Source organism: Diorhabda carinulata, chromosome 3 (assembly GCF_026250575.1).
Source record: "Diorhabda carinulata isolate Delta chromosome 3, icDioCari1.1, whole genome shotgun sequence".
Taxonomy (NCBI): Eukaryota; Metazoa; Arthropoda; class Insecta; order Coleoptera; family Chrysomelidae; genus Diorhabda; species Diorhabda carinulata.
The window spans coordinates 18,325,270-18,335,235 of record NC_079462.1 but is presented as its reverse complement, the minus strand read 5'-3'; positions in this window follow the sequence as shown (position 1 = coordinate 18,335,235).

Genomic DNA, 9,966 nt, shown 5'->3' with positions numbered 1-9,966 from the left:
AAAAAAAATATATGTATGGATTAATATTGAAATGGATGATATCTATTCCCTCTCACTTCTCTCTTTGTTCTACCCCTACTAGTATCCTTTTCAGCATAAAAAAATTAGTTATTCGTAATAGCTACAATTTAACCAGGAAAAAAAATCATTGATTTTTGACAAAGGCAGACATGAAGGTAGCCAAAAAACAAAAACCCCTTATTTATTATTTCAATCATCTTGACATATTTTAGTTCAATATTTATATGTAATAGAAAATATCAGTTGTTTACATTTTTTTTAAAGTGTTAACATGGTTTTATACTTATGTCATCTATCAATTTTTGGCGTCAAGGAAAGGGGATAAGAAAATTTTTCCTAAACTAACCTAACCACGTATTTTCTGATATTTTGTGTCTATATTTAGATTGTTTATGGCACAAAAAAACTCCGTGAAAGGAAATCGGATTTTTACCTAAAGAAAGATATTGCAAAAAGTATGGAAAGAATATGAAAATATAGGCAATTAGGTTAGGTTGGGTTAGGAAATTTTTTTTTCATCCTTTCTCCTTGCAAGACGCTAAAAATTTTTAGGTATAATCATCTAGTGTATGGATCTGATAAAAATTTTAAGCCAATCGGTGGGTTCCCGTTTTCGCCACTCCAGCCCAAATCTTTCATGATTTATGAATGAACCACTTTATTATCTATATAATGTCAACTACATTTTTCAGTCTTTTAACAGATCTGAAATAAGACCTATATCTTCCAGAATCATCATCAGGCAATTCAATAAATGTCCAGTGACGGTTGCAGTTCAAGAATAGCTCTCACTATGAATAATATAGATTTGATTTGGAAAATTTCCATTTAATGTCGCTAGTAGAACTATTAATTTTCATTTAATTTAATAAGGCATTGGAGAAATACATTTGTACATGAAATAGCTGTACTTACACATCGCAAATTATGACGTTTGCCATCTTACTATTGTGAATGTTACTCAATGGGGCTCAAATTAAGGGCGAGGTGGTAAGAAATGATACTTCATTCAAAATAAGCATGTAAAAAAGAGCAAATAAGGGAATTATTTGAGATCAAGTACAATCTGATGAATCAATTATTTTAATATATATATACATAAATATTCCTAAAAATAAATCACAACTTATTTTATTTGGGTTAAATATCCAGTCCCACAATGAGTTGTTAATTTTTTCAAGAAAGCACCGAAGGGAATCTAAACTGGGAAGTACTTACGCAATCCTTCTTACCTGCTCAATGAAAATGAAGCTACAAAGGATATTATACTAGTATAAAGTAATTTTATTATTCTCCTTATATCTGTATACGCTTATGGTTAACCAGTACTAAGTTTTTGCAATATTTTTGTGATTTCAAATTGGTTTAAAAAGGTTCGTCCTAATATGTGCGATTATGATTTATGACTGTACGTACTTTCCTATTGAACAACAACTATTTACTTAAAAGAATAGCATAGGCAGACCATATGGCAATATTAGTAGAAAGATGGGATGATTTAAATATAAAATAATCAAAATTGAAAAAAAAGGGTTGAAATATACGAAGCCAATACAAAATGCGGGCATTGTAACAGAAAACATAAAATTATGATGAAATATTGATGATTATAGATTCAAAGATATCAGCAAATACAACTATTTGGTATTTGGTAATGTGCAAATATAGAAAGAATACACACAAAGCGCGAAATATAATAAGGATTACGAGAAAATACTACAAAAAACCACAACTAAGGTATATACTTGTAAAACAATTATAGTTGCCGACTTTCTCCTCAAAATAGGCGTTTACCTATATAATAACGTCGTCATTCAATGCAAATCTATTTTATGTAAGTGAAACTTTAAGGTTAGGAAACGGGAAAAGGTTGCTGATGGTCAGAACTGGTCAATATGGTCGATGGTCAACCAATTCGAAGTTCAATTAGTAAATTTTAGCAATGGCAGTTACCGAAGTGTCAGAATGTGCGTTATATAATCACCTTTTTGAAGGTAATGCCATGTCTATCTCAAAAAGCGGTCACCATCATTTTCCCGGTCAATGAAAACGTCTTTGCATTTTTCGATTCAGATTCGTCATAGCAAATGCGTTATTTTAATATGCTAATAGCCTTTTATATCAAAAGGTCTCCGTAGCGTAGTGGCTAAAGTACAAGGCTCACATGTGGGATGTCTCAGGTTCAAGCTTCTTCTCTAACTCTAATCCGATAGTCAAGCTGATACAGCTGATACGTTTGAATGGGCGCGCTGCAACTCGATTTTTAATCCGTTAATAAAAGAATGCGCCAATTCGGGATGGGGATATTTCAGGTAAACGAAAAGGTGGTCTGTGTACATAATACAACTCGTGACGGATTCATTATGAGTATTAGCTGAAATTTAGTACCTTATCCACTGTAAAGTTGGAAAATTCAAAAATTAAAATAGAATTTCTAAATCTTTTAAATTGCATTTTAACATTAGGTAGGTACTAACTAATATACAATAGAGAAATTAATTTTTAAAAATTGCGGAAGCCATAATTTCTAAAATTCCATATAACGTAATAATACACACTTACAATTGATTAGGTTTGTCAAACAAAATAGCAAAATATAGATTTGTGAAACAGGTCTCTAATAGATACAAAATATAATATTTTTTCTTGTTTTTTATGTGTTTTGTTATGTGTTTAGAATGTAAAATATTTTCACTGGAATGTACTGGAAATATATATTTTATTTTTATTTTTCATTTCATAATTAAAGTCCCGAGCTGTATAATCTTCCGTCACGAGTTGTCTAATCTTCATGACAACCATGATCACGAGTTGGCATATTTTAACAGAAGTTAAAATTTTGTGGCGAGTATTAAAATCAAGAGTTGTCGTACGTCGCCGCCGGTTTGAATTCTGCTGCCCAAAATTTTACGGTCGTTAACGATGAGGCAGGGTCTGCTTAACTCTTGTTTTGTTTGATTAGGCGTGTTGCCTTTCAAAAATAAATATTTAATGACAATTTATCATTTTTTCCGATTTCAAAAGAATCTTCACAATGAATCATTCATCCGATTGTCAAACAGAAATTGAGTGTCCAAAATGAGTGAACTTTTAATAAGATTTTCTTAACGCATGTGCAACTATATTTCTCAATTTAATGCATTAATATATCGAAATGTCTAAAAAATAAGATATAAAAGAAATTTCTCAATTTATATTGATAAGTGTTCAGGTTCAGGTTAGAAACTTTTTAGACAACCCTCGTATGCAGTAGAATTTACAAATTCAGTATAAAAAGATGAGGAACAATTGAGCGTTTTTGTAAAACACTTTGACAGGATAATTATGGGTTTTAAGATACGACAAAAGCACAAAATTAGATCACTGACTAATCAAAAGTTGACGAACTTGAGAAGAATATTTGATGGATACCACTTGATATAAGACCGAAGGAACAACCGAAATAAAAGTATTAGAATCACAATAGATAATAATAAAGAGAAAGCAGACTAAAGTTAATAACCAAAGGAAAAAAGAAAGACAATGGGCTATATCACAACAATCGAATTGTTTAACCTGGATGACTTAAAGTTAATCGAGGATGAACATATACAGTTTGTATATACAGGATAGTTTGATAGAGTTACATGGAACCTAAACCTATTGATTTTCACTAAGTTTATATATGCAAATCCGTAAAATTGAATGTCGTTTTTCGATTAATAAAACATTTGCATAGATCGATAGGATCCGATTAAAAATGACTCATAAATTTGCCGATAAAAAATACTTCAGCGTCTATTGCAAATTTTACGTTCATACCTACTACCCCGTACACAAACCCATCAGCATTAGTGGCATCGTTTAAACAGGGGGCGGCATAGACACGCGTCTTGACACCGTCTATATCGTTAAGATAACGCTAATCCGATAAGCGATTACCACTCCCGCCCCCGCCTTTAACTCAGAGGTGGGCGTTTTCTAGTTATTTTTTAGTTACGTTTATCTAGTCAGTTGTGTTTCGGATAACTGGACATAAATATTTCTATTTGTATCTTGAGGTCTGCAACGTGATAAAATTTATCACACATATATATATATATATATATATATATATATATATATATATATATATATTCATCACAAATAATGAAAAATATACTATTACTTGATATCTAGGTGTTCTAAAAATGAATAAATGAAAACCAAAGAACTGGAAATACATAAAAAACTAACTCCAAAGAAAATAAACATACACGGTAGACATTTAACGTTGCTTTTATTTGTAGATATAGAGATATAATAGCTTGAAGGGGAGTTAGTCGAAGTAAATGCTGGGAAACAAGAATCTTGATAAGGAAGATGTAGACGAATACCAAGAATACATAAAACATGAAACCAGACAAAATTTTGGATAAAAAATTCAAAAAAAAAACAACGTAAAGTGAATTATAAAATTGTTCCAATATAATCCCGCACTCTGAATTTATACACCAAATAGTATTTTTTATTGTGAAAGATTTATTTAATTTGCGGACATGATAACTCGGAACTTTTTAATATTTTAAATCAAGCCTTTTATGTGAAAGTTTCCCAACTCTCACTTTATATGAATGCGACATCCCTAAATAACCGTTACCACTCCACCCCCTGTAAAAGTATCCCTGCCGATATGACGAGAGTAGCGACAATCTCTGCCTCTCACTGATAACGGAGGAGAATGGATGGTGTCGTCAATCCGTATTCTAAGATCTAATATCAAACAATCCATGGAAAAATTAGATATTTACAACGTATCCAAGCGAGTTTGAATATTCTATCGTTAATGTAAATATTGTCAATATATATGTCAGATTTGATCAAGAAACATTAAGATGATCGATGACTTTTGCTAATTTTGTATAATGCAATAATGAGTGACGGGGATCTAGAATATGTAATCAGATTTATTTTTAAGCAGGCCATCACTCGCCCTAACTTTGCACATGACAAAGAAATATAGGAATTTAACACAACACTCAATAAGTCGTGTGATTAACTAAGAAAAAAACATTTTTTCCCAACAATCGATTTTATTCATCAATGTACGAACATTTTTTTGAGAGCAGCGAATAGCCAATAGTCACATTTAGACTGTACGGTGGATAAGGAAGTCATTCGAAGTGTAATTTGTTCAATTCAACCATCGTTGCCATTGACTTGTGACCCACCTTCTCAGCTTACTGTTGTGCGTTTGGACGCTTCGAACGTGACTCCAGTCTACTCAGATGATGATCGTTTTGATTCCGGAGTGAAGTGATGGATCCATGTTTCATCCATTGTCATTTATCGACGCAAGAAATCATTTATTACGTGTGAACATGTCCAAACATTGCTTTGAATTATCAACACTTGTTGTTTTTGATCGACTGTAATTGAACGCGACACCCACTTTGAAAAAAGCTTTCTCATGGTCAAATGTTCATGCATAATTGTAAACAAACAGCCTTCTAATATCTTTACGGCCTCAGCTATCTTACGCAATTTCAATTTACGATTTGATATAAATACCTTTTGGACCTTTTTGATGTTTTCTCTAGTAAAAATCTCAATTTGACGATCAGAACATTCACCATCATCGGTGTCTGCTCGAGCAGGTTTAACCAATAACAAATCGTTTTTTTCAATGGAGCAGAGTTCGGGTAACACTATTGAGGCCATTGCTGAGCTTGTACAGTATTTTTTTCTCATCAAGAAGCAATAATAAATTAACACCAGGAATTATTTTGAATCCAATATTTTCACTTAAATGGACGTCACTTTTTTCTGACTAATTGAATTATCACGAAACTTCACACATAGTCTTTTTAAAGTTGGTACTTCATAAATGTCATATGGATTTGACAATGGCAGCGCCTTCTGTGTGTCAGTCACACGACTTATTGAGTGATGTACTACCACTCATACTTGAAAAAAATACCATCAAAAGATACACAGACTATTCAAAAGCTACGATGACATCTGACACTGAAATATTTCATGCTATATCACTACCGCTAGTGCCTTTAAGGCAGAAATATCTATTGTTGTATGGAAATGAATCTGGAAAGAAATGCGATTCCTTTTGACAGTCATGCTGCTATCAAAGGATAGAGCTCTCAGGTTTGATCTAGGAATGTTGTAGAAAACTTAATGACCTAGGCATGAATTATTAGATCCTTTTGATTTTGATGCCTAAATATTTAGTAATCAAGGGAATTGACCAAATGCCTTTAAATAGCGTGGAACTTTCAGTTTCGAGACCAAAAAAAATCACTCCAAAAAATGTCATTTGGAATTTTATTACCGCGACATCTTGGAAATATCTGGTAACAATAAGTTATACTTTACAAATTCTTAGAGAGACCGCTGCTTCAAGAAGCGTCTCATAAAAGTAGGGCTAGTAGAAAATTTCACTTGCAAGTTCTGTAAGGAGGACGAAGAAACCGTTGATCATCCATTTATATAATGCTCCGTAATCACAAGCGAATAGAAAATGCTTTGAACAAGAAGCTTAGACGTTGTAATGTAATGTTATGTCTCTAGTGTAATGTACAATTAATATATATACATGGAAAAATAAAATAACGTATTTCATAAAAAATGGCATCATTATAGTCTATTTTTATATATGAAAGAGTATTAAAATAATAATGAATTCGTAATCCATGTGAGTATCACAAACAACATTATAACTTTACGCTAAGAAATAATAATTTTAAAATAAAAACCAGTATAAGTAGAGCAACTATAAGTTTTTCTTCTTCTTTAATCGTATGATTTACTACCTTTCTAGTTTTTCAATTATTTACAGTCTCATAAAACAATTGTTCAACATAATTCATTTTGAAGGAATTATTTGTTCTTGTTTCAAACGGGTTTAGTTTGCAACGATATGGATAATTTTTTTTGAAGAGAATACAATTCTTTTCCCACAGAACCGGGATGGAACTTAATATTCTTTGAATTTAGCTAATTCCGTAAATATTTATTAACCACTTGTGAGCATTTTTTCTGAAAGATTCAAGTTTTAACCTATTTCATAGTGTGCTTCGTGCTCTTATCATGGTAATCCTCAACATCTCGACCCATGGCAAGAGCATTGTATACTGTCCGAAATTCTTTTATAAGGAAGAACGCATACACATTCATTCAAAGTCTTTCTTTAATATGATTTTCTATTTGAAATTTTGATTTTCCTGGACCTTTATGTGCTGTTTGAAGCTCGCCACATTGCCCTTCAATAACTCTGTAAATCGTAGATTTTCCACCACCAAGGATACAATTAACTGAGGCCATTATGTTCTCGACATATTTATATAAATTTTCGTCTGTAAATGATTCAAAACAATTGAATATGTTTTTTTGAATAAACTGCTAAAGGACCGATTTTTTAGCGTTCCCGCAGTCTTTCTAAAATTTCTATAATCACACTAAAATTCATAACAGATTACACATTGCACCTTGCAAGTTACAAGTAACTAAACTGTTAAGAATACACAAATTGTACCTCCTTACTGTTTGAAAAAATCCACAAATGTCTGTGATTTTAAGTTAAAAATCCTGGCGGCATGTGCCATTCTTGATAACTATACATATGCTAGAAGGATTTAGTACCAGTTATTAGTATGTTCGATTTTTTTTTAAATTGCAGAGTATCATATTCATAGTTTCAGTGTATGTTTTTCCGTAATAAAACAATCGTGATCAAACCTCTTGATAGGGCTCATTTTAATGAAAACCTTTGTCTCACAATAGGAGATCAAACGCTGATTCCATATGTATCCATCAACAATTTCGACATTGATAGATTTTGTACTAGATTTTCACCACGTTTCTTACTGGACTCGCATTCATTCAGATAAGTTGTTTTAATTTTACTACTTCCTGCTTCTTATTTTAAATTCATAGCCTCTTATACTTATATTTGGGATTTAATTGAGATTTGAAGATGTAAAAATCGTCAAAAACTTGTTTTCATTTCCTTCTACCGAACCCTGAAATATTTATATAGATTACTTTGAAGAATTTGTATAGATATAGTATCTATGCCTTTTTTAAATAAAGGTCCTGTTTTGTCAACTTCGAGAAATTGTCTCACGCCAACTCACCCTAGGATCCAAAATACTATTATGCTACCTGATGATTTTTTTTAGTCCTTGGATTCTACTGAAAGTGATTTATTTTAGTAGCTATTTTTTCAATAGCCTGTGGAGTGAAATAGTATTATATATTTCGTAATCTTAACCCATAGGCGTGGGATAATCCTTAACTAAATAATATTTATCTGATAAATTAGATAAATGTCAGATAAAAAACAAATTGACTCTAAAAACAAAATGATTATTAGTTAATTTCTAATTACCGTCTATTTTCATTAACCCCACACAATCCAATTTTGAACAATGGTCATATTAAGTTTTGATAGATATTTCTTCAAACTTCAATTGCTTCGCTTAAATTTTTTGGGTACGTTTATTATTTTGTGCTTATAATTTTCTTCAAATTTAGAAGCTACTCACATTTTATTTACCTTATAAAGCGATGTTTACATGAAATCAACTATATTATTTATTATTATGTTTGTTTATATATTACTATAAAGGGGGGTAATGTCGTGTAATTATTATCGTCGGAAGACAGCCTTACAGATTTGGTTAAGTAGACTCTTCTATGCTTCGTGGAAAGTCCTTGGTTTTGACCACGATCTTGTTTTGACAGAGTAAATATAGCAACTTAAAAAATTATATCTTTAAAGTACTGTTCATCAATATCCAAAGTTGCCTTTTCAATCTAATTATTGACAGGAATTATTGAAACTTTCTCCCAATACATTTTCCAAAACTTTGTTTATCATATTCCTGATAACGGACAATTTATTTGAAATAAGTGTTTTCATTGTTATAAAGATCACATCTATTCAAAAACGTGTGACTTCATATTTCATAGAAAAAATGAGTTGCAGAATAAAAAAAGTTGTCACATTGAATAAACCACCCACTTTTTGTCTAGCAATGAAATGAACTCTATAAACACACAAAGGCCCCCTCCTGCGTGGGTCGAGCCACACTGTCACCTGATGCAGCCCCTCAAAATTCTATTATTTATATTTATTTATACACATTAAGCTTTGTATCTGTACAAAACGTATCAATTCGGCCTAAAACGTATTGGTGTTTATGAGGTATTTATACCATAGGCGTAGTTACATAAAAATAATGTTAAGAAGTATTGATCCAGAAAAGAAAACAGTGATATTTCCAATATTTTAGTTACATTTCGCTGCAATTATCCTTCATCACCAATCTTTGGAAGGTTTTTATTATTATTCAATTTTCTATCATTTTTGCTAGTTTCTCGTTAGTTCTGGCTGCTTTTGTTATAAAGTTCCTTTATTTTTTATAGCATGATCCGGTATACAACTCTCAGTACTTCCATGTCCTTCTGTACATCGTTTCTACAGGCTTTTCTCGGCGTGCCTCTACTTCTTGGGCATAGGAGAAATCATTGTGTTACTTAGTTGTTTTCCATTAGACTATTGAATTTCTAAGTGCTTTGTTTCACATTTTTTTGTTCCTCTAGATACGCCTACTTGATTAAATTCATTGTCTGACTCTGTAAAAGCTTTATTCTCCATTAATTTGGAAGGTATTAAGATGATTAAATAATTCGCAAATATTAAGCATTGATGCTTTTTTAATAATTAAATATATCAGTGTATAAGCCTGTTTGTCATTCGATTCTTTTCAAAATACTCAATAACACTGTTGAGCTCAAGAATAAAATTTTTGAGAAGCAATATACGTATGTCAATAAGAGATGTCGAAATTGGCTCAGTCGTCTTCAGAGACTGAAGGTAAACTGATTTCGAGAGGGTTGATAGTTCAATTGATACAAGACCATACACCACAAGAGTTTACCTCCAGTCTCTGAAGATGATAACTTGGT